The sequence below is a fragment of the Bos grunniens genome, chromosome 2, assembly GCF_055505025.1.
Source record: "Bos grunniens cultivar Pamir isolate PY7600 chromosome 2, Bosgru_T2T1.0, whole genome shotgun sequence".
Classification (NCBI taxonomy): domain Eukaryota; kingdom Metazoa; phylum Chordata; class Mammalia; order Artiodactyla; family Bovidae; genus Bos; species Bos grunniens.
This window is the reverse complement of record NC_141166.1, coordinates 86,702,274-86,727,865: the sequence shown is the minus strand read 5'-3', so window position 1 is coordinate 86,727,865 and position 25,592 is coordinate 86,702,274. Positions and strand designations below refer to the sequence as shown.

At 37.2% G+C, this 25,592-nt stretch overlaps 2 long non-coding RNA genes across 6 annotated transcripts in view; one reads left to right on the top strand and one right to left on the bottom strand.

Annotated features, from left to right (window-relative positions):
- Nucleotides 1-4,886, top strand: part of LOC147378299 (uncharacterized) — a 677,507-nt gene extending 672,621 nt beyond the window's left edge. For all 5 annotated transcript variants that reach the window (XR_015145843.1, XR_015145817.1, XR_015145811.1 and 2 more), the window contains one exon: nucleotides 4,761-4,886. This is a non-coding gene — a long non-coding RNA (uncharacterized LOC147378299). The remainder of the gene's footprint in view (nucleotides 1-4,760) is intronic.
- LOC147378298 (uncharacterized) overlaps nucleotides 3,858-25,592 on the bottom strand; it is a 153,035-nt gene continuing 131,300 nt past the window's right edge. The window contains exons 2-3 of the long non-coding RNA XR_015145866.1: nucleotides 20,680-20,789; nucleotides 3,858-5,049 (exon numbers count right to left, since the gene is read on the bottom strand). This is a non-coding gene — a long non-coding RNA (uncharacterized LOC147378298). The remainder of the gene's footprint in view (nucleotides 5,050-20,679; nucleotides 20,790-25,592) is intronic.

The window sequence follows — 25,592 nt, the reverse complement described above, 5'->3', positions numbered from 1 at the left end:
CTTTACTATTGCTATGCAGAAAGTTTTAGTGGTCTAGATAGAATATCAAACCAGCCACAACCATCCCTTAAGTCACAGCATAACCCAAAGCAAGGCCTTAGTTCTCTTCAATTCTACAAAGTTTGAGAGAGTTGAGGGAACTATATAAGAAAAGGTTGAAACTAGCAGAGGTTGGTTCCTGAAGTTTAAGGAAATAAACTGTCTCTATAACATCAAATTGCAAGGTGAAACAGCAAGTGCTGATGAAGAAACCACAGCAAGGTATCCAGAAGTTCCAGTTAAGACCATTAACAAAGGTGGCTATAGTAAACAACAGGTTTTCAATGCAGACAAAATATCCTTCTATTGGAAGATGCTATCTAGGATTTTCATAGCCAGAAAGGAGATGTCAATGCTGAGCTTCAAAACTTCAAAGGAAAGATTGACTTTCTTATTAGTGGCTAATGCACTGGTGACTAGGTTGAAGCATGGTTTGTAGGATATTTGAAAATTCTAGGGCCCTTAAGAATTATGCTAAATCTACTCTGCCTGTAGTCTATAAGTGGAACAGCAAAGTTTGAATGACAGTATCTGTTGACAGCATGATTTGCTTAATATTTTAAGCCCATTATTGAGACCTACTGCTCAGAAAAAAATAATTGCTTTCAAAGTATGACTCCTTTTTGACAATAAACCTGGACACTCAGGACGTCTGCTGAAGATGCTTAATGAAATTAATGTTGTTTTCATGCCTGCTAACAAAACACCCATTTTGCAACCCATGGGTCAATGAGTAATTTTTACTTTCAAGTCTTATTATTTAATAAATACATTTTGTATTTATGTTGTCATAACTAGTGATTCCTCTGGTAGATCTGGGCAAAGTAAACTGAAAAAATTCTAGGAATCATCATTCTAGCTGCCATAAAGAACATTTGTTATTCATGGTAAGAGGTGACAGTATCAATATTAACAGGAGTTTGAAAGCAGTTAATTCCAGTCCTCATGCATGACTTTGAAGGGTTCAAGACTTCAGCAGAGGAATTAACTGCAGATGTGTTAGAAATGGCAAGAAACTAGAACTAGAAATGGAGCCTGAAAAAGTGACTGAATTGCTACAGTATCATGTTAAAACTTGAATAGATTAGGGATTGCTTTTTATGAATAAGCAAAGCAATTGGTTTCTTGAGATGGAAACTTTTCCTGGTGAAGATGCTGTGAAGACTGTTGAAATGACAGCAAATAGTTTAGACTATTACATAAACAGTTGCTTAAGCAGAGAGAAGGTTTGAGAGGATTGACTCCAACTTTTTTTTTTTTTTATTCTTCCAATTTTATTTTATTTTTAAACTTTACATAATTGTATTAGTTTTGCCAAATATCAAAATGAATCCGCCACAGGTATACATGTGTTCCCCACCCCGAACCCTCCTTCCTCCTCCCTCCCCATACCATCCCTCTGGGCCGTCCCAGTGCACCAGCCCCAAGCATCCAGCATCATGCATCGAACCTGGACTGGCAACTCGTTTCCTACATGATATTTTACATGTTTCATTGCCATTCTCCCAAATCTTCCCACCCTCTCCCTCTCCCACAGAGTCCATAAGACTGTTCTATACATCAGTGTCTCTTTTGCTGTCTCGTACACCGGGTTATTATTACCATCTTTCTAAATTCCATATATATGCGTTAGTATACTGTATTTATGTTTTTCCTTCTGGCTTACTTCACTCTGTATAATAGGCTCCAGTTTCATCCACCTCATTAGAACTGATTCAAATGTATTCTTTTTAATGGCTGAGTAATACTCCATTGTGTATATGTACCACAGCTTTCTTATCCATTCATCTGCTGATGGACATCTAGGTTGCTTCCATGTCCTGGCTATTATAAACAGTGCTGCGATGAACATTGGGGTACACGTGTCTCTTTCCCTTCTGGTTTCCTCAGTGTGTATGCCTAGCAGTGGGATTGCTGGATCATAAGGCAGTTCTATTTCCAGTTTTTTAAGGAATCTCCACACTGTTCTCCATAGTGGCTGTACTAGTTTGCATTCCCACCAACAGTGTAGGAGGGTTCCCTTTTCTCCACACCCTCTCCAGCATTTATTATTTGTAGACTTTTGGATCGCAGCCATTCTGACTGGTGTGAAATGGTACCTCATAGTGGTTTTGATTTGCATTTCTCTGATAATGAGTGATGTTGAGCATCTTTTCATGTGTTTGTTAGCCATCTGTATGTCTTTTTTGGAGAAATGTCTATTTAGTTCTTTGGCCCATTTTTTGATTGGGTCGTTTATTTTTCTGGAGTTGAGCTGTAGGAGTTGCTTGTATATTTTTGAGATTAGTTGTTTGTCAGTTGCTTCATTTGCTATTATTTTCTCCCATTCTGAAGGCTGTCTTTTCACCTTGCTAATAGTTTCCTTTGATGTGCAGAAGCTTTTAAGTAAAACTCTCACTATTTGCAGATGACATGATCCTCTACATAGAAAACCCTAAAGAGTCCACCAGAAAATTACTAGAAATAATCAATGACTACAGTAAAGTTGCAGGATATAAAATCAACACACAGAAATCCCTTGCATTCCTATACACTAATAATGAGAAAACAGAAAGAGAAATTAAGGAAACAATTCCATTCACCATTGCAACGGAAAGAATAAAATACTTAGGAATATATCTACCTAAAGAAACTAAAGACCTATATATAGAAAACTATAAAACACTGGTGAAAGAAATCAAAGAGGACACTAATAGATGGAGAAATATACCATGTTCATGGATTGGAAGAATCAATATAGTGAAAATGAGTATACTACCCAAAGCAATTTATAGATTCAACGCAATCCCTATCAAGCTACCAACAGTATTCTTCACAGAGCTAGAACAAATAATTTCACAATTTGTATGGAAATACAAAAAACCTCGAATAGCCAAAGCGATCTTGAGAAAGAAGAATGGAACTGGAGGAATCAACCTACCTGACTTCAGGCTCTACTACAAAGCCACAGTTATCAAGACAGTATGGTACTGGCACAAAGACAGAAATATTGATCAATGGAATAAAATAGAAAGCCCAGAGATAAATCCACGCACATATAGACACCTTATCTTCGACAAAGGAGGCAAGAATATACAATGGATTAAAGACAATCTCTTTAACAAGTGGTGCTGGGAAATCTGGTCAACCACTTGTAAAAGAATGAAACTGGACCACTTTCTAACACCATACACAAAAATAAACTCAAAATGGATTAAAGATCTAAACGTAAGACCAGAAACTATAAAACTCCTAGAGGAGAACATAGGCAAAACACTCTCCGACATACATCACAGCAGGATCCTCTATGACCCACCTCCCAGAATATTGGAAATAAAAGCAAAAATAAACAAATGGGACCTGATTGACTCCAACTTTGAAGGACGTTCTTCTGTGTATAAAATGCTATCAAACAGCATTGCATGCTATGCAGAAATTGTTCATGAAATGAAGATTTGGCAAACTTCATTGTTGCTTTAACAAATTGCCACAATCACCCCAACCTTCAGCTGCTGCTGCTACTGCTGCTAAGTCGCTTCAGTCGTTTCCGACTCTGTGCGACCCCATAGACAGAAGCCCACCAGGCTTCCCCGTCCCTGGGATTCTCCAGGCAAGAACATTGGAGTGGGTTGCCATTTCCTTCTCCAATGCATGAAAGTGAAAAGTGAAAAGGAAGTTGCTCAGTTGTGTCCAACTCTTAGCGACCCCATGGACTACAGCCCACCAGGCTCCTCCATCCATGGGATTTTCCAGGCAAGAGTACTGGAGTGGGGTGCCATTGTCTTCTCCGAACCTTCAGCTACTACTACCACCCTAATCAATCAGTAGCCATCAATATTGAGGCAATATCCTTTACCAGAAAAAAAGATTGTGACTTGGGGACGAGTCAAATAATTGTTAGCATTTTTTAGCAGTAAATTATCTTTTAATTAAGGTATATACATTTTTAGTCATAATGTTTATGCCCACTTAATAAACTACAGTATAGTATAAGCGTAATTTTTATAATTACTGTGCAACCAAAAATCTGTGTGCTTTCCTTTATTGCAACATTTGCCTTATTTCCATGATCTGAATCAAACCCCACAGTATCTTTGAGTTATGTCTATACATTAAGTGGTGTCATTTCAGTGGTATTTAAAGCCATAAGACTGAATGGGGACACCAAGAGAGTGAGTATGAGTAGAGATGGAGGAGTCCATGGATTTGCCCTTGAGGAATTCTAAAGATACAAGTAAAGGGAGAAGCGGTAGGACAAAAAAGCAGACTGAGAAGGAGTGGGAATATTAATAGAAAGAAAATAATTTTGTTCTATAAGCAACTAGGAGGTAGAAGCGATGATAGGAAGTTGTGCAAATTACATGCCAACTGCTTTTTCTTTATCAGAAAACAGGAAACGAGGTTAGCAAATGAAGGAAAATAAAAGTTTTTCAGGTTTGAGGAGAGAGGAAAATATAAGATACATTCTTTTAAGAAAGTAAGAAAGTAAGCACATAGGTGATATTCTTTTAAAAAAGTAAGTGGATAAGGCAATGCAGTGTTACTGCTGGAAAGGCTTAAAAGCTGCTTCAGTTTTGTGAGCAAGATTTAAATCAAAGCTAGTCAGCATGATTGTGCTTTTTTCTCTAGTGGTGTTAATCTGCATGAATGCAGGCCAGATATTCTGGTTATTGATTAGTACTGAACAAACCACTTCAATACTTAATGGCTTAAAATTGCAACAATGATTATTTTGCTCACAGATGTGAATTTTAAGCAGAGCTCAGAAAGTATGGCTCATCTCTGCTTCGTGCAGCATCAGCTTTGGTAGTTCACGTGGTGTGGAGGACCCATTGCCAAAGTGGCTTACTCAAGACTGGGAAGTGGGTGACTCCCGCCAGGATCCCAGTGGACCAATATTGCTGGATCAGTAGTTCCTCTCCACGTAAGCTTTTCTACAGGATCACTTGGGCTTTCTCACAGCTTGGTAGCTGGTTTCCAAGAGCAAGTATTCCAAGAAATCTTGGGGAAAGATGCAAGGTGTCCTGTGGCCTGGTCTCAGAAGAACAGAAAAATGACACTTCTGTTGGGCAAGCAAACCACTCAGCTTCTCTCAAAGAAAGGGAAGAACATGGGGATCTCTTTACCACACACAGACTTAGCAGATGTTTGAGTTTAATCAGGTTTGAGGTTTTCCCAGATGAGTACTATGAGGAAGATTAAGACAAGAGTATATTCTCAGATTCTCAGGATAAATTACAATGGCAAATGGTGGAATTTAATAGAGGGAGGTAGGAAATAAACACAGAAGCAAGGTGATTGCCCATGAGAAATTGGTGGGATTCATGGCGTTTAGTTCCCAGTGAGGTGGAACAACTGTTGGAAAAGGATATTAATGGGATATAGCTAAGACATAGGATGTGATGGTTTTAGGGCTGGGTGCTTAAAATTTATATTGCAGATGGGTTCTAATGGTAATAACAAGTCTATATTATGACGATGGGTATCAATGGTTGATAAAAGAGGGAAATTTTTGTAAAGATAATAACATATAATGGAATGAGATTTGTGCTCTGAACTTTCAGGAGACTGAAATGAGAATTGTAAAGGGCAGAGAATATCTCTTGTGGGAGGAAGACATATCTGTGTCCTTAGTGTTGAACATCTATAAAGTAATGAAGTAGTGATGAAAAGAAATCATGTTTGAACATAACTATTGACTGAATATGAGGCTAAATTAAAAACAAATTCAAAACAAAGAGTAAAAAAAAAAAAGTACTTAATGTTCAAAATTTTAATTGACCAGGGAAATGGCAATGTAATTTTACAGCTATAAGGAACTTGGTAAGGAAAATTTTCTGGAATATGTGTAGTTTGAAAAGTTGTGCGGTTGTGGCAAAAATAAACCACTTCAAATTTGCAGTGTATTTATCAAAATTAACTGTGCACTGAGTTTTGATTTGCTTTAAATAAGCAAATTAGCTGCCTTAATTATTTTCCAAATAACATGGGGATTTACCCCATGTTATTTGGAAAATAATTAAGGCATCTAATAAAATCTGCTATATGAAAGATGTTATTTAGCTGATGTAGAGTAAATAAAAGTAAACTACATATATATTCTGATCAAGGAATTCCTAAGTGAAGGTATTTAAAAGGCATTTGGAGGTGTTCACATTTCATGTAAAAAAAAAAAAAAAAGCAGCTATCCTACTATCTTGGAGAAGGAAATGGCAACCCACACCAGTAATTTGGAGAATTCCATGGACAGAGGAGCCTGGTGGGCTACAGTCCATAGAGGTCTCAAAGAGTCAGACTCAACTGAGTGACTAACACTTTCACTGGGCTTCCCTGTTAGCTCAGGTAGTAAAGATCTGCCTGCAAATCAGGAGACCTGGTTCGATCTCTGGGTCAGGACGATCCCCTGGAGAAGGGATAGGTTACCTACTCCGGTATTCTTGGGCTTCCCTGGTGGCTCAGACAGTAGAGAATCTGCCTGCAATGTGGGAAACCTGGGTTCGATCCCTGGGTTGGAAAAATCCTCTGGAGGAGGGCATGGCAACCTACTCCAATATTTTTGCCTGGAGAATCCCCATGGACAGAGGAGCCTGGTGGGCTACAGTTCATGGGGTCACAAAGAGTCGGACATGACTGTGTGACTAAGCACAGCATGCTATATATTATCAGATATAATATTATCAGATATTCAATACATATATTGTATTATATGTATATTATCAGATATTATTGGACATTCAACATAGTTTTCTTAGTGTATGCCAGGGATTATGTCATACACTGAATATAAAAAAACCAATACAATATTGTAAAGTAATTAACCTCCAATTAAAATAAATAAATTTATATTTTAAAAAAAAGCAGCACAAAGACAGATACAGTTTCTGCCCTCATGAAGCTTACAGTTTAATTAGGGAGGGGTATTTAATTCTTTTCAAGATGCAATTATACACACACACACAATACATATATAGGAGAGACAGAGAGTGTTGCCACTGCTTGCTTTATGGAATATGACGTTGTAGAAGAGGAAGAAAAGAGCTCTGAGAGAAATCAGAAATAAAGAGCACTTGCACAATCTGGTGGCAGGAAAGTCACAGTGGGCTGGAGGGATTGAAGGGGAGCAAGCAAGGCTGAGAGCAGGAAGCAGTGGTGATCCTGTTTCCAGAAGCCAAAGCAACTGGAAGGAGATAGACCTGAAAGGTCTTACAGTGCTTATCTTTAGATCAATGGGCAGTTACTGAATTGTCTTAATTATGGGTTGCTGCTGCTGCTGCTAAGTCGCTTCAGTCATGTCCGACTCTGTGTGACCCTATAGACGGCAGCCCACCAGGCTCCCCCATCCCTGGGATTCTCCAGGCAAGAACACTGGAGCGGGTTGCCATTTCCTTGTCCAATGCATAAAAGTGAAAGTGAAGTCACTCAGTCCTGTCTGACTCTTAGCAACCCCATGGACTGCAGTCTACCAGGCTCCTCTGTCCATGGGATTTGCCAGTCAAGAGTACTGGAGTGGGGTGCCATATAGTAATATTTGTTTTCAGTTAATATGTGAATTGAAAGGAATGAACAGAGAAAGAGTGAGATGGAAACATGGCCATAGCAATGGAAACAGAGTAGATGAGAAATGTTTACCAAAAATTTTAAAAAGTACTTCTGTAAGGATTGGTTATATCCCACTTAAACAGGTCTTAGTTATAGATGGATGCTTACCAAAAGTGTCTAAAATTGGAATTTTTCATTCATCTAAAATTTTGTCACTCTACGTTCTACAATAGGTCAGCAAGATGTATAGGGCAATAAAACTAGTAATTCTAAAAAAGATATATGAAAAAGAATGCCCATATAAACTAAATTTGGTGTAAACCTAGCATGGAATGTTTTTGGAGTTTCCAAGCATGTTTCTATATAATAGGACAAAGGTATTAGGAACAAAGCAGATTTGTTGAGCATACAACTTAGTGATAATGCTCTGAGAATATGTTGCCTTGGGTATGAATAAAAACATTTAACAGTTTTTGAGTGCTTACTACAGTGACTACACTGCAAGGTAAGAATTTAGAACTTTTCAAAGATTTTGTTACTTAATTTTCACAGCAACCCAAGGCAGCAGGAACTGTTATGTTCTCTTTCCTACAAATAATAAACCAAGGTCCAAAAATGTTCTTTTGTTTCCTCAAAGTGACACAATTAATTGTAGTAAATCCTGAGTTCAGGAATTAGACCCAGGTAGTTTGACTTTCCTGTGTACATTGACATATTGGTTATAAGATGAGACATATGACTCTAGCAGAAGAAACTCATTCACACAGTGTTGTCTAATCCATAGCTACTTGCTTCCAGCCCTAGAAGTAGGAATGGAATTGTAACTTTTGGGGTGACAAAATACAGGTGCTCATGAGTTTCACCACATAATTCTTCATCTTGACTCTTGGAGATTTTAGTTATTTACATTTAGTTGTTTTGCTGTAAGGCTATGGATTGTGGTACCATGTAACAATGTGAGATTTTAAGTAGCATGTAAGTGGCATGTACTACCATCTTAATGTAACTATATACATTCTATTTTATAATGCAATTGACTGAAGGTTGTGGTGTTTTGGCTCATTTTTTAGCCAGCATAAATATATACTACTTACTTTTCCAGACTCTAGAGCAACATCAAATTAAAGTGTATTTCATTTTGTTTAGTTTCTCTGAAACTCCCTTGTTGCTGTTAATAATCATTATTACCCTCTTAGCTCTATGATCAGCTAGTAAATTTCACCAGTTGATCAAATTGGGCAAGTGAAATAAATAGTAATCTTAGTTACGTTTACACTACTCGAAGCCCCACCGTAAAGCACTATTCTTTCAACTCCTTAAGTCTGTACTGTGTGAGAAATTATGTCCTCCATGTACCATTGCTGTATAATACATCTTTGAAAAACAAAACTTTGCAGCCTGTGCTTATATGCTAGCATAGGCTTTCAATGTATTTTCAGTATTATAACATTTAAAACACCAGTGCAAAGAAAAATTGCATAGAATATAGTTTTCCATTGTAAGAGCATATTCTAAGAAACTTTTAATATTAAGTGTAAAATGCAGCAAAATCTAAGAGTAGGTAACAGGAAGGAAACTGACACATTTAATATTAGGCTGGTGCTGAGGTAGATCCCTCTTGTAGTAGTATAGAGAACTGAAATACATTTGTACATCGAGATGATAATGCAAGATTACGTTGCTGGTTACTATAGCCACAATGTACAAAGACATGAGACTTTAGAATAAATGGTCCACCTTTATATAGAGAATCTGCCTGCAATGCAGGAGACTTGGGTTTGATCTCTGAGTTGGGAAGATCCCCTGGAGAAGGGAACATTACCCACATTGGTACTCTGGCCTGGAGAATTCCATGGACTGTATAGTCCATGGGGTTGCAGAGTTGGACACAGCTGAGTGACTCTCATTTACTTAATATTTTAAAATATTGTATTGTAAAATATTGGTTTACCTTCTGCTCCCTCTGTAAGCCTTTGTTGGGTATAATCTTCAAGTATTTCTTTCCCAAAGTTATACACATTGTGGGGAACCTTCCACTTTCTCCCAACCATTTCTACTTAGCATCAACATCTGGTTTGTTTTAAAGGTACTGTCCATGGCTATTCAAGTGTAAAAATAACTATTTCTTTTTTTGTTCCTAAAATTGGAGGATAATTGTTTGACAAGGTTGTATTGGTTTCTGCCATACATCAACATGAATCAGCCATAGGTACATATATGTTCCCATCCTCTTGAATCTCCCTCCTGCTTTCCACTCCATCCCACCCATCTAGGTTGTCACGGAGCACCAGGTTGAGCTCTCTTTGTAAAAGTAACTATTTTATATCCAAGTGGTAACATAAGATAAAATCTTTTATACATTCAGAATATGTTTTTCCAGCACCAGCTAAATGTCCACTGAGTGTCTCATGACTGTCTCATGTCATGTTCACAATATATCTGTGAACAAAACAGACACAATCCATGTTCTTATGGAGTTTACACTCTAGTGGGACTACACATTTTTTAAAAAAAGGCAGAATAAGATACAGTATATCAGTGTAAATACTATAAAGTGCTGTAAAGAAAAATAAAATTAAGGGGACAGAAAATTAGAGGCTTTCTCCTTAGAAGAAAAGCTATGACCAACCTGCTGCTTCAGTCGTGTCTGACTCTGTGTGATCCCAGAGACGGCAGCCCACCAGGCTCCCCCGTCCCTGGGATTCTCCAAGCACGAACACTGGAGTGTGTTGCCATTTCCTTCTCCAATGCATGAAAGTGAAAAGTGAAAGTGAAGTCGTTCAGTCGTGTCTGACTCTTTGCGACCCCATGGACTGCAGCCTACCAGGCTCCTCCATGTATGGGATTTTCCAGGCAAGAGTATGACCAACCTAGACAGTTAAAAAGCAGATACATTACTTTATCAACAAAGGTCCATCTAGTCAAAGGTACGGTTTTTCCAGTAGTCATGTATGAATGTGAGAGTTGGACTATAAAGAAAGCTGAGCCTTGAAGAATTGATGCTTCTGAAATGTGGTGTTGTAGAAGGCACTTGAGTCCCTTGGACTGCAAGGAGATCCAACCAGTCAATCATAAAGGAAATCAGTCCTGAATATTCATTGGAAGGACTGATGCTAAAGCTGAAACTCCAATACTTTGGCCACCTGATGTGAAGAACCGACTCACTGGAAAAGACTGATGCTGGGAAATTATGTTTCCGGTACATTCTCGAAATTCTATTTCTGGAAGCAGAGAGAGACTAAGGAAAGACTATGTACTCTAGCCAGAAAACCTCAGTTCAAATCTTGTTTCAGACACTCACTCTCTGAGTGTGGCCTGGGTAAGCCACTTACCAGTCTGTGGTCACTTACCAGTCTGTGGCCTTTTCCCCTGATATGTGAAATACTCAAAACCATTCGCCTCAGGAATTTGTGCACAGGACTAAATGAGATGAAGCACTCAAAGTGCATTGCAATCTCCTTAGCAAACTGTAGACCATTTTTATAATTCCTCCTATTTTATAACCCTGACTCAGATGTCCAGGTATTTAATGATAGATTACCATACATGAGAGTGGTCAGATAACTTCTTGTTACTCAATTTAGTTTGCATTTCTAAACTGGCATTCTAGTTATAATATCTGCCTCACAAGCTTTATCTCCAAAGAACTGTACAGATTTGAAAAAAGAAGAAACTGTATTTGAAAATCCTTGTCTGAAATGGTCTGCTAACATCTTTACAAACATCTTAGTTTGCATTTCTAAACTGGAATTCTAGTTATAATATCTGCCTTACAAGCTTTATCTCAAAAGCACTGTACAGATTCGAAAAAGAAGAAACTGTATTTGAAAATCCTTCTTGTCTGAAATGGTCTGCTAGCATCTTTACATCAGGATAAGTATCAGTTCAGTTCAATTCAGTTGCTCAGTCATGTCCGACTCTTTGTGACCCCATGAATCGCAGCACACCAGGCCTCCCTGTCCATCACCAACTCCCAAAGTTCACCCAAACTCATGTGCATCCAGTCAGTGATGCCATCCATCCATCTCATCTTCTGTTGTCCCCTTCTCCTCCTGTCCCCAATCCCTCCCAGCATCAGAGTCTTTTCCAATGAGTCAACTCTTCACATGAGGTGGCCAAATTATTGGATTTCAGCCTCAGCATCTGTCCTTCCAATGAACACCCAGGACTGGTCTCCTTTAGAATGGACTGGTTGGATCTCCTTGCAGTTCAAGGGACTCTCAAGAGTCTTCTCCAGCACCACAGTTCAAAAGCATCAATGCTTTGGCACTCAGCTTTCTTTATAGTCCAACTTTCACTGGAAAAACCATAGCATTGACTAGATGGACCTTTGTTGGCAAAGTAATGTCTCTGCTTTTCAATATGCTATCTAGGTTGGTCATAACTTTCCTTCCAAGGAGTAAGCATCTTTTAATTTCATGGCTGCAGTCACCATCTGCAGTGATTTTGGAGCCTTCAAAAATAAAGTCTGACACTGTTTCCACTGTTTCCCCATCTATTTCCCTTGAAGTGATGGGACCAGATGCTATGATCTAAGTGTTCTGAAAGTTGAGCTTTAAGCCAATTTCTTCACTCTCCTCTTTCACTTTCATCGAGACTTTTTAGTTCCTCTTCACCTTCTACCATATGGGTGGTGTCATCTGCATATCTGAGGTTATTGATATTTCTCCCGGCAATCTTGATTCCAGCTTGTGCTTCTTCCAGCCCAGTGTTTCTCATGATGTGCTCTGCATAGAAGTTAAATAAGCAGGGTGACAATATACAGCCTTGACATACTCCTTTTCCTCTTTGGAACCAGTCTGTTGTTCCATGTCCAGTTCTAACTGCTGCTTCCTGACCTGCATATAGGTTTCTCAAGTGGCAGGTCAGGTGGTCTGATATTCCCATCTCTTTCAGAATTTTCCACAGTTTATTGTGATCCATGCTGTCAAAGGCTTTGGCACAGTCAATAAAGCAGAAATAGATGTTTTTCTAGAACTCTCTTGCTTTTTCAATGATCCAGTGGATGTTGGCAATTTGATCTCTGGTTCCTCTGCCTTTTCTAAAACCAGCTTGAACATCTGGAAATTCATGGTTCACGTATTGCTAAAGCCTTGCTTGGAGAATTTTGAGCATTACTTTACTAGCATGTGAGATGAGTGCAGTTGTGTAGTAGTTTGAGCATTCTTTGGCATTGCCTTTCTTTGGGATTGCAATGAAAACTGACCTTTTCCAGTCCTGCGGCCACTGCTGCATTTTCCAAATTTGCTGGCATGTTGAGTGCAGCACTTTCATAGCATCATCTTTCAGGATTTGAAATAGCTCAACTGGAATTCCATCACCTCCACTAGCTTTGTTCATAGTGATGCTTTATAAGGCCCACTTGACTCCACATTCCAGAATATCTGGCTCTAGGTGAGTGATCATACCATCGTGATTATCTGGGTCGTAAAGATCTTTTTTGTACAGTTCTTCTGTGTATTCTTGCCACCTCTTCTTAATATCTTCTACTTCTGTTAGATCCATACCATTTCTGTCCTTTATCAAGCCCATCTTTCCATGAAATGTTCCCTTGGTATTTCTAATTTTCTTGAAGAGGTCTCTAGTCTTTCCCATTCTGTTATTTTCCTGTATTTCTTTGTATTGATAGAATCATCCAAAAAATTAAATTCTATAAGGGCTCAATTCATGTTTTTAAATGTCTTTCCTTTTTCAAATATACCATTAGATTAAAATTTTTCTATCATACTTTAAATAGTACAAAAGTGCAATGAGCAGGTCTGCTCTGGAGAACACCAGTTTTTAGGCAACTGCTGCTGCTGCTGCTAAGTCACTTCATTCGTGTCTGACTCTGTGTGACCCCATAGATGGCAGCCCACCAGGTTCCTCCATCCCTGGGATTCTCCAGGCAAGAACACTGGAGTGGGTTGCCATTTCCTTCTCCAATGCATGAAAGTGAAAAGTGAAAGTGAAGTTGCTCAGTCGTGTCCGACTCTTAGCGACCCCATGGACTGCAGCCTACCAGGCTCCTCCATCCGTGGGATTTTCCAGGCAAGAGTACTAGCCTCTACTTTATAAGTTCTCAAGAGTCATGTGTGGATTCTAGTCATTGCAGTAGATTAACAGGACCTTTTTCATGTTTACAAATATATATATATGTGTGTGTGTGTGTATTTATTTATATTATGGTTAACACATGAATCTCATTTCTTATAACCACTGGTGAAATCAGGAGAGATTGAAAGGAATCAGTAACACTCACTGTCATGTACTAGACCAATGTATCTGACCAAATATCATAGTTAGATCAGTTCTTAAAACCGCTTATATGGATCCAGTTCAGACTGATTACTGGCTTAAAGCAGTTAATAGTACATCAAGAACATGGGTCAATAGCTAACTTTTGTTAACTGTTTATATATATATATATATAGTATAAAGTTTCTATATTTTACTTTATGAAAATTTGCTCCATTGACTTGACACTATGTTCCTGATCCAAGGACCACACATGGGCCTTGTGCTCAATGTGGAGAATGTTTATATTTACTCAATTCCGTATTTAGCAGTTTTTAAAGCAGTGCATTTTGAACCAGTTAGGCCAAGTTGGCCCATCTGTCTCCCAAATCCTCTTTAATTAACAGATTAAATGTCTTGGAAATCATCATAAATCTTGAGAATCATCAGAATCTTCTCTGTCAACTGACAAGCAAAGTTTGCACAGTGAAATCATTTCAACTAATGTAATAAGTTCCTTAGTTTTGCTAAAAAAATGTTACAAATTATGCAAGTAGACATTGGTGAAAAATTTAACCACTTCAACCATGCTTCCAAGCATTTGAACAGCCTTTGACTGTGTGGATCACAATGAACTGTGGAAAATTCTGAAAGAGATGGGAATACCAGACCACCTGACCTGCCTCCTGAGAAACCTGTATGCAGGTCAGGAAGGAATAGTTAGAACTGGACACAGAACAACAGACGCTCCAAATAGGAAAAGGAGTATGTCAAGGCTGTATATCGTCCCCCTGCTTATTTAACTACTATGCAGAGTACATCATGAGAAATGCCGGGCTGAAAGAAGCACAAGCTGGAATCAAGATTTCCGGGAAAATATCAGTAACCTCAGATATGCAGATGACACCACCCTTATGGCAGAAAGTGAAGAAGAACTAAAGAGCCTCTTGATGAAAGTGAAAGAGGAGAGTGAAGAAGTTGGCTTAAAGCTCAACATTCAGAAAACGAAGATCATGGCATCCAGTCCCATTACTTCATGGCAAATAGATGGGGAAACAGTGTCAGACTTTATTTTTTGGGGCTCCAAAATCACTACAGATGGTGACTGCAGCCATGAAATTAAAATATGCTTACGTCTTAGCTATTATGAATAAAGCTGCTATGAACATAGGGTACATGTATCTCTTTGAACTAGAGTTTTTTTCTGGATGTATGCCCAGGAGTAGGTTTTCTAGATTATAAGGTTATTCTATTTTTAGTTTTCTTAGGAACCTCCATACAGTTTTCTATAGGGTCTGTACCAACTTATATTCCCACCAATAGTGTAGGAGAGTTCCCTTTTATTCACTCTTTCTCCAGCATTTGTTATTTGTAGAGTTGTTAATGATGGCCAGTGCATGATGGTAGCTCATTTGTAGCTTTGATTTGCCTTCTCTAATAATTAATGATAGTGAGCATTTTTTGACATGCCTCTTGGCCATTTGTATTTCTTTGGAGAAATGCTTATTTAGGTCTTCTGCCCATATTTCAATTAGGTTAGTTTTTATTCATTGAGTCGTATGAGCTATTTGTATAGCCCTATCAGTCAAAAATTTTTCAAATATTTTCTCTTATTCCATAGATTGTGCTTTCATCTTACAGATATTGAATAATTACTGCATCCCTGAGATAAATCCTGTTTAATCATGGTGTATGATTCTTTTTATGTGTTGTTAAATTTCTTTGCTAATATTTTGTTGAGAATTTCTGCATCTATATTTATCACAGCTACTGACTTATAATTTTCTTTTTTGATAGTGCCTTTGTCTGGTTTTGATATCAGGGTGATGCTGGCTTCAGAGAATGTCTTTGAGTGTGTTCCCTTCTTTATAATCTATTAGAGAATTAAGGATAAGTATAAGTTCTTCTTTGTATATTTGGTAGAATTCACCTATGAAACCTAGTCCTAGACTTTTGTTTGTAGGGAAGTTTTAAATTACAGATTGGAGGAGATTCTTGAGAGTCCCTTGGACTGCAAGGAGATCCAACCAGTCCATTCTGAAGGAGATCAGCCCTGGGATTGCTTTGGAAGGAATGATGCTAAAGCTGAAACTCCAGTACTTTGGCCACCTCATGCGAAGAGTTGACTCATTGGGAAAGACTCTGATGCTGGGAGGGATTGGGGGCAGGAGGAGAAGGGGACGACAGAGGATGAGATAGCTGGATGGCATCACTGACTCGATGCACATGAGTTTGAGTGAACTCCAGGAGTTGGTGATGGAGAGGGAGGCCTGACATGCTGCAATTCACGGGGTCCCAAAGAGTCGGACACGACTGAGCAACTGATCTGATCTGATCTGATTTCATTTTTAGTGATAAGTTTATTTAAATTATCTATTTCTACTTGATTTGATTTTGTTTGACTGTATGTTTCTGGGGCTTCCCTGGTGGCTCAGATGGTAAAGAATCTGCCTGCAATGCAGGAGACCTGGGTTTGATCCTTGGGTTGGGAATATCCCCTGGAGAAGGGAACAGCAACCCACTCCAGAATTCTTGCCTGGAGAATTCCATGGACAGAGAAGTCTGATGGGCTACAGTCCTTGGGGTTGCAAAGAGTTGAACATGACTGAGCAACTAACACACATATGATGTTTCTAGAAGCTTGTCCATTCTTCTAAATTGTGAATTTGTTGCCATATAATTGTTCATAGTATTCCCTTATTTATTTTTTGTGTTTCTGCAGTATTTGGTTGTTATGTCTCCTTTTCATTTCTTATTTTGTTTATTTGTGTTTTCTCTCTTTTCTTCTTGGCGAGTCTAGTCAGAGATTTGTCAGTCAATCTTGTTTACCTTTCAAAGAACCAGTTCTTGGTTTTATTGATTTTTTACCCGTTTTTTAAATCTCTGATTTACTCTGATCTTTATTATTTCCTTCCTTCTGCTGACTTTATGTGTTTTTTGCCCTCTCCTTTTCTAACTCTTTTAAGTGGTCAGTTAGGTCATTTGACATTTTCTATTTCAGTCTCAGTTTGATTTATTTAAATAAGTTGTTTCATTTCTTTGGAAACCTACAGTAACTTTATCCTTGGCATTTTTACATTTTTCACAAAGATAGTTGAAGAAAATATATTTCATTGGATATTGGGCATTTGTTGAATCATTAACTCTAGACTTCTAACTTTAGTTCATATTCTCTCTCCCTTTATCCTTCTGATATTGAATAATTCCTCCCCTGCTTTCCTCCTAATTTTCTTTTTCTAGAACTCTGTATTTTTTCCTCATAGTTTTTGTTAATCTTTCTACTCTACATACTGGGACAGAACCCCTCCTCCTCTTTTTCCTCTTCTTTCTATTGTGTCAAATTTAAATCTAATCACCTAAGCACATTTATCCTCAGATGTTTTTCTTACTTGTTATCTTCTTTCCTCCACAGTCAGCTTTTATGTTTATCTTGGTATTTCTCATTGAGGCTCTTAATTTTTTCAGATCTGAGGATCTTAATTTTCACACTTAAGAACAAAGAATGGTTAGCACATATGGTTTTCTTTGGCAAATTTATAAATGTACAAATGGTTCTATTTATGCTCCTCCCATGAATAGACTGTAGTACTTGTGCATTTGAGTAAGGTGCATGTGTGCTAAGTCACTTCAACTGTGTTTGACTCTATGCAGCCAAATGGACTGTGGCCTGTCAGGCTCCTCTGTCCATGGGATTCTGCAGGCAAGAATAGTGGAGTCAGTTGCCATGCCCTCCTCCAGGGGATCTTCCTGACTCAGGGATCGAACCCACATCTCTTGCATCCCTGCTTTGACAGGCAGATTCTTTACCATTAGCAACACCTGGTATCTACGTAGATTTACCAAGCAAGGTGTGAGCTACATGTCACACATCAAAACAATTAGAGCTTTATTCAAGGTTTCAATATCCCCATTAGTTTCTTACTGTACCTCCCACCAGATATCTCATTTAACTGCTTTAGTAAAAAGCATGCTGCTGTTGTTTCCCCAAAAGACAAATTCTGGACTATCTAGGCTCTGTGTAAGGAGACTCAGTGCAACTTAGCACAACCATTTCAAATTGACCCTTAAATGATTGCTTTCTCCCAGAGTTACTTCTTTCTCCCTCCATCTAATCACCTCTGAGCCCAAAGACATTTCAGTGGTCTCATGGCAAAGTTGACTCATCTCTCAGAGATAGGAAACTTCTCCTAGTAAATTCTACTCTATTTTTTGACTTACACACTTCCCTCTGTTTTTGGTCTTCCAAAACCTCACTGAAATGTCTATGATGATATCCACATGTCCTCTTTGGTTCTCTGCATTTATTCATTTTGTGCATGTTGTGTCATTTTTTAAATATAGGCTTCAGAAGGAGAAAATTGTCTATTTTCAAGTATATCATCTTGAAAGTTAAGAATAGAGAGTTAAATACTCAGGTTAATAACAGCTCATTATCTTGAAATAATTTATTAATAACATGCACATTTAAAATTAATGATATATTTCTCTTCCTAAGAGAATTATGGCATCTTAAATCTCTTGCAAATAAAATAATAAAATTTAAGAGAAGGCCAACAAATAGAAATTCTCCTTTAATATTTTCTTTTAATTTTAAAACTGAGACATGCCTATAGCCAATAAACAGATGTGATGACATGCCCATAACCAATGAATGGATGTGATATTTGAAGTTCAAAGGCTGAAGCATGTTACAGGACTAGAATATGAAGATCATAAAGATGAACTAAATGAGTGTGTGTGTGTGTGTATTTCCCCTCTGTTTTGGAAGCTAAAGACAATTTTCATATAAAATGTTTAGCCAAGATTATGGAATTTATGAAAAAGTATGTTTCATTTTTACAGGAAGGTTTTTTATTAATGCATCAGTATATTGGCTTGTTACTCATCAGTTCTCTCATCCTGGGATATCCTTTTCCTCCTGAATTTATAACATTATAGCTCTTATTCTTAAAGGGCTATGAAGAGTGCAGCCTGATGAGCTCTTCTGTGTCACTGAATACTATTTGGATTTACATTTTTACATTGTAGTGAAAAGGGCCATTAACTCTTTATTGCAAACTCATTTGGTATACAGGTATTAATTTAATTATTCCTTTATCAGAAGCATGGTTGAAGGTAATTAAAAAGTTACTGATTTGACTTGTTTCTGGTATTTGCATATGTCTGATATTTTATTATAATCATAAATGGATTATAAATGATATGATCATATTATGTTGTATTATAATTAAGCTATAAATTCATTTGTACTTTTAGTAGTGATAATGTGATAAATTGTTGCTAAAAGTCATGGTCTATAACAAAAGATACATATTTCTCTTTCAAAAAACTTATATATATGCCAACATTTTGTGATAATTTTCTAATTTTATCAAACATATAGTGGAAGCCATCAATATCTGTTCCTCAAGATTTGGAATTGTAATATTTTGAAGTAATGCCTGTGCAAAGTAACTTCTAAGTACAGGCTATTAAAATGTCAGATAAAACAAATTTTCTATACTTATTAAGGTTTATTTTCTCTGGAAATCATACATATATACAATTTGCATTATCTAGGGAGTCAGCAACTGAGGTTTTATTTTGCAGCAGTACAGTTGGAATAAAAACATGGAACGGTACATTCACTGGGTCAGCTATAATATAAGCTTGAGAGGAAATGTGTGACCCGAGATTGGGTGTATATATTTAGTTACTGTAGATCTATGGTTATTATTCTGCTCTATGGCAATAATTTAAGGTTTTACCAGTTTTCCAATTGCATTTCACTTCTTAGAATTTATGTCAAAAGTGAAAGGTCATGATTTTTAGCTATTAATTTTTCCTCTCTGGAGAAACAATCCAACTATGTTTAGTTGGAAGAGCTGTTTCAAACTGTTGACTGTATAGTACTAAAGTTTAGAATGTTGCAGTTTTTGCAACCAATCTCCCTTATTTAAGTTTCATTGATAGATCTTTTTATTTTGTTTATCACCAAATAGCAATGCAAACATGTCATGATGTGTGGTCACTGGAAGAGGCATTTGCTAAATTGATTTTGGGTCTAGGTCTTTAAAACTTATTAAAAGCATCTTATTGTTATGTACAGCTATAGAGAAAAAAAATAAGCTTTTTGTTTACATAGGATGAGACTAAGCCAGTCACTTTGTCTTCTTGATCATCAGTTGTTTGGTTAATCAGAAAAGCTACGTTATTACAGTATTTTTGTAAACAGCAGTTTAGGAGAACAACTATAAATGGGGAAATGTGTTACTGGAAATTGAAATTCCAATTTTAAAATTAGACAAGCATTTTATGTGTTTATCATATTAGAATAATTAAGTTTCTCTCACAGATTAGAATGTAAACTTTTAGCAAAAGTATACTCTTGCTATATTTTGGTAACACAAATGTTATTACAAAAGCACTGTAGGGTTTTGGGCTTTTCTGGATAATTATGAGTAAATGATCATTTTATAATGAAGTCATCTTCAGCTTGTGACTCTCAACTGATTTTTCCATCTGGTGTTTGTCATGTAAAGATGTCCAGTCAGCAGCATTAAGCAGCTTGAAAAATACCAACTGAGCTTCTATATTTACAGAGGCTTCTTATTTGATACAGTTTTTTCCAGATCTCTCTCTATTTGAAGGGCATTTTCTTCTCAGGATAGCAGAAAGAACATTTCGTTTTTATTTCTAATTCACCTAAAAACTTGAATGAGTGCAATCACTTTCTGCTTATTCCTTGTTTATCTTACATAGAAAACATAACTACCAATTAAAACAAATTTGTTCCCTGGGTATTGTTGGGCTGGCAAAAAAATGAGAATATAAACCATAGGACATTTCTTTCTTAATCCCAATTTCTAAATTATCCTCTGATAATTTTCCAAAAGTATTTCCTTTCTTCTACTGCCACAACCTTACCTTTTTGAATCAAGCTTCTTCATGTACCAGAGAATTCCTTCTAAAGCCTTTTTCATATTTGAATCACTGTTTCATACTTAAAATACACACTGGTCCCACTATCCAGAATCCTAGAAAAAAAGGCAGGGAGAGGTGGGAAGCTTTATTGAATTAAATGTTCAAAAATGTGTTCTGTTAGAAGAATTTTCTTACTAGGCATTTTCAGTTGCCAGGCCTGCCAGCCCTGAGAGGCATCCACCACACCCCTGTGCTCTGCTCTGCTCTGTTCTGTCTTCAGTGGGGCCTGACTCCTGTAGGGTACCTTTCTTAGCTAACTTTTGACTAGGTTTCACAAGTGGCAGGCCTGCTGAAAGGTTGGAAGGCAGGAGTGTGGAAAGCAGAGTGACTTCATTTCTCTGACCTTAAACGTATCCCTCCCAGTAGCATTGACCCATCTGTGGTTCATTGCTTACCAGCAGAGTCACAAATGGTTTCAGCTTCCTCCATGTGAATGCGACCATGAGTTCCAGTGACCTGCAGGGTCCCTTGTCCCTCAAGGGTAGGGGTGGAGGGACACCTTCTGTTGTTGCTAAGGCCCCATTCTGGCCTCAGGTGGACCCTCCCCTGCCAGAGGGGATATAGCCTCCAGAGAATCCTCCACCAGAGGATTCTATAGCCTCTGGGCCAGAATCCTTCCAAAGACCTAACCCAGCCTCAAGTTCTCTAAGCAGGTAATAGGGTGGGTGCAGAGGGTGAGGCATCCCCCATCATTGGGGTTTATGTTTTTATATGTAGTATGTGCAACCCCTGTACATCCTGTGAGATCTGGCTTTTTCTGAGAAGTATGATAGTGCTTCCAGGGCCTGGGGCCTGATTCTTTCACTTTCTGAGCCACCTCTAGTGCTCAGGGTACCTCAATCCATCTTCTCTTTGTCCTTCAAATATACCTACTGTCCACACACACCCACAGTAACAAAGTGCACTCTAAGAGCTCCAACTGTACCCTGATAGCATTTCTGGAGACCCCACATTCTACCTACCTAGACTAGGCCCCTACTGAGACTTGAGCATCCCACATAAAATAATTTATTTAATATTTAATTTTATTGGAGTATAGCTGATTTACAATGTTGTATTAGTTTCAGGTATATAGCAAAATGTTTCAATATATACATACACACGCATACATTCATTCTTTTTTAGAAACTTTTCTCATATAGGTCATCATAGATCATTGAGTAGAGTTATCTGTGCTACAAAATAGGTCCTTGTTGGCCATCTATCTTATATACAGAGGTGTTGTGTATTCATCCCAAGATCCTGATTTATCCACTCTCCCAAATTTCCCCTCTGGTAACCAAAAGTTTGTTTTTGATAATTGTACATCTGTTTCTATTTTGTAAGTAAGTTCAGTTTTATCACTTTTTCAAGTTAGATTCCACTTATGAGAGAGATCACATGATATGTCTTCCACTGTCAGACTTACTTCATTTAGTATGACAATTTCTAGGTCCATCTGTGTTGCTGCAAATGGCGTTATCTCATTTTTATGGCTTAGGAATATTCCCTTGCATATATGTACCACACCTTCTTTGTCCATTCCTCTGTTGATGGATATTTAGGTTGTTTCCCTGTGTTGGCTATTGTAAACAGCAGTGCAATGAACATTGGGTGCATAATCTTTTCAAATTATAGTTATCTCTAGATACGTGCTCAGGAGTAGGATTGTTGGGTCAAATGGTAGCAAAAAAATCAAGTCCCATATCCATTGTTTAGGTGACCCACAAACTGGAAAATAATTATACCAAAGAAGTCCTCCAACAGGACTCATCAGTCTGAACCCAGCAAAAGGCTTCCCAGCCTGGGGGTCTGGTAATGGGAAGAGGAGCCCCCAGAGAATCTGGATTTGAAGGCTAGCAGGGTTTGACTGCAGGATTTCCATCAGACTTGGAGAAACAGAAACTCCACTTTTGGAGGTCACACACAAGGTCTCATGTGCACCAGGACCCAGGGATAAAAGCAGGGATGTCATAAGAGACTGTATACTACCTTCCAGTATTGTAGGATCTCCTGTGGAGATAGCTGTGCCTCATTCTGGGGACAAAGATGCTAGTGGCAGCAGTTCTGGCAGATATTCATTAGTGTGAGCTATTCTAATAGAGAAGTTTATAGCAATATAATCTTACCTCAAACAATCTACCCTTACATCTAAAGCAACTAGAGAAAGAAGAAAAACAAAACCAAAGTCAGCATAAGGGAAGAAATGGTAAAGATCAGGGCAGAAATAAATGATATAGAGATAAAGATAACAATGGAAAAAAAAAATCAGTGAAATTCAAGCTGATTCTTTGAAAAGCGAACAAAATTGATAAGCCTTTAGCCAGACTCATCAAGAAAAAAGACAGAGGGCTCAAGTCAATAAAATTGAAAATAAAAAAAAGTTACAAAGGACACTAATGAAATGGTGCAGAAATGCATATAGAGCTTTTGACAAAATTTAACACCCATTTATGATAAACATCCTCCAGAAAGTAGACAAACAAGGAAGGAACATACCTCAACTCAATAAAGGCCATACATGACAAACATACAACTAACATCATACTCAATGGTGAAAAGTTGAAAATATTTCCTCTAAGATCACAAAGAAGACAAGTGTCAACTCTTGCCACTTTTATTCAACATAGTTCTGAAAGTCCTAGTGACAGCAATAAGAAGAAAAATAAAAGGAATCCAAATTGGGAAAGAAATTAAATTGTCACTGTTTGCAGATTATGATAATATACATAAAAAACCCCAAAAACATGCTACCAGAAAAATACTAGACTTGCTCAATGAATTTTGTAAATTTGCAGGATACAAAATTAATATAGAAATCTATTGCATTTCTATACAGTAACAATAGATTCAGAAAAGGAAATTAAGGAAACAATTCCATTTTCTGTCACATCAAAAAGAATAAAATACCTAGTACTAAAGTTACCTAAAGAGGCAAAAGACTTGTACACTGAAAAATGTAAGATACTGATAAAAGAAATTGAAGATGATACAAGCAGATGGAAAGCTATACCATGTTCTTCAACTGGAAAAATCAGTATTGTCAAAATGACTATACTACCCAAGGCAATCTACAGATTCAATGCAATCCCTATTGAATTACCAATGGCATTTTTTTCTTTCTTTTTTTTATTACAGAACTAGAACAAAAATCTTAAAATTTATAGAAACACAGAAGACTCCAAATAGCCAAAGCAATCTCAAGAAAACAGAACAGAGCTGGAGGAATCATGCTCACATTCTACAAATCTACAATCATCAAATCAGTATGATACTGGCAGAAAAGCAGAAATATAGATCAGGATAGAAATCTCAAAAATAAACCCACGCACTTATGGTCAATTAATCTATGGCAAAGTAGACAAGACTATACAATGGAGAAAATATAGTCTCTCCAGTAAACGGTATTGGGAAAACTGGACAGCTACAAAAAGAAAGAACAAAAAAAAGGTGATATCATTATTTATATGATTTAGTATATTTGAAGAAAAAGAAAAATATATATATCTTACCTTGTTATTGCAAAGTCAAGAAATTCCTTCAGAAGGTTTTCATAAAAATAGTATGTTCTAATGTAGTTAATAAAGGTCTCAATAGCATCCTTAGTGTTACTAACTACCACAATGACTTTATTAGGGTTTGTTTGTTTTTTTTCAAATAAAGAGCCTTCATATTGGCTATATTGGCTAATAGTGTAAAGCCAAAGTAAAGTTTGAATAAAATAGTCTTCTTAATCAGAATCTGCCAGATCTTCAAATCAAGACTTCCTAAAAGGAACAAAGGCAATATGATGTTTAGAATAAGATTTGTATTTGTTGTAATGTTAGGTGAAATCTGATCTTTGATTTAGTAATCACTTTTTATTTAAAGATTTTTCCTTACTTATTTCATCTCTTTCTCTTGCTTATTCCCCCTTCTTATATCCTAACTTCCAAGCCTCCATTTTCATTTTCTTCCTACTTCATCCTTCCCTTCTCTTCTTCCTTCCCTTCTTTTTTTTTGTTTTCTTTTCTTCCATCCTTCTTTACTTTAAATGTATCTAACTGGTCAAAGTTGAATCTAAAATGTTGAGTCTATTTTCTCAGAATTAAATATGGAGAGAACTTTAAAAATAACTCTCAATTTACTGAAGAAGTGAGAGGAAAACATTTTTCCTCTTAACTAAGAAGGCAGTGTATTGGAATGTCATTAATACACTTTAAAACCTCATAGAATACCTTATTCTCAATGACTCCCTGATTGTACTGACTGCCCCTCAGTGCATATAGATTCTTGGACACTTAAAGAGAATGGAGGGGCAATTATCATTTTCTACTCAAATGTTCCATATTGCACATGTAGCAAGTGAATTATTAAGAATGGTATCTTATCTTTTCTTTATATTATAGATTTGTCACCTAAAAAGAAAGGTTGTTTTCCTTTGTTTAAAAAAAAAACAAAAATCAGAACATTCTCTAACATCATACACAAAAATAATCTCAAAATGGATCAAACCTAAATGTAATGGAGGATACTATAAAACTCTTAGAAGGAAACATAGGCAGAACACTCTGATATAAATCGTAAGATCTTTTTTGATCCACCTCCTCAAATGAAGTAAATAAAAACAAAAATAAACAAATGAAATCTAATTAAACTTAAAAGCTTTTGCACAGCAAAGGAAACCATAAACAAAGCAAACCACCAAAGGGGAGAAAATAGTTACAAATGAAGCAACCTTCAAGAATTAATATCCAGGATTTCCCTGGTGCTCCAGTGGTTAGGAATCTGTTTGCCAGTGCAGGGGCCATGGGTTCAACACCATGGGGCAACTAATCCCATGCTCCACAACACTGACCCTGCACTGTAGAGACTACGTTCCACGACAAGAGAAGTCA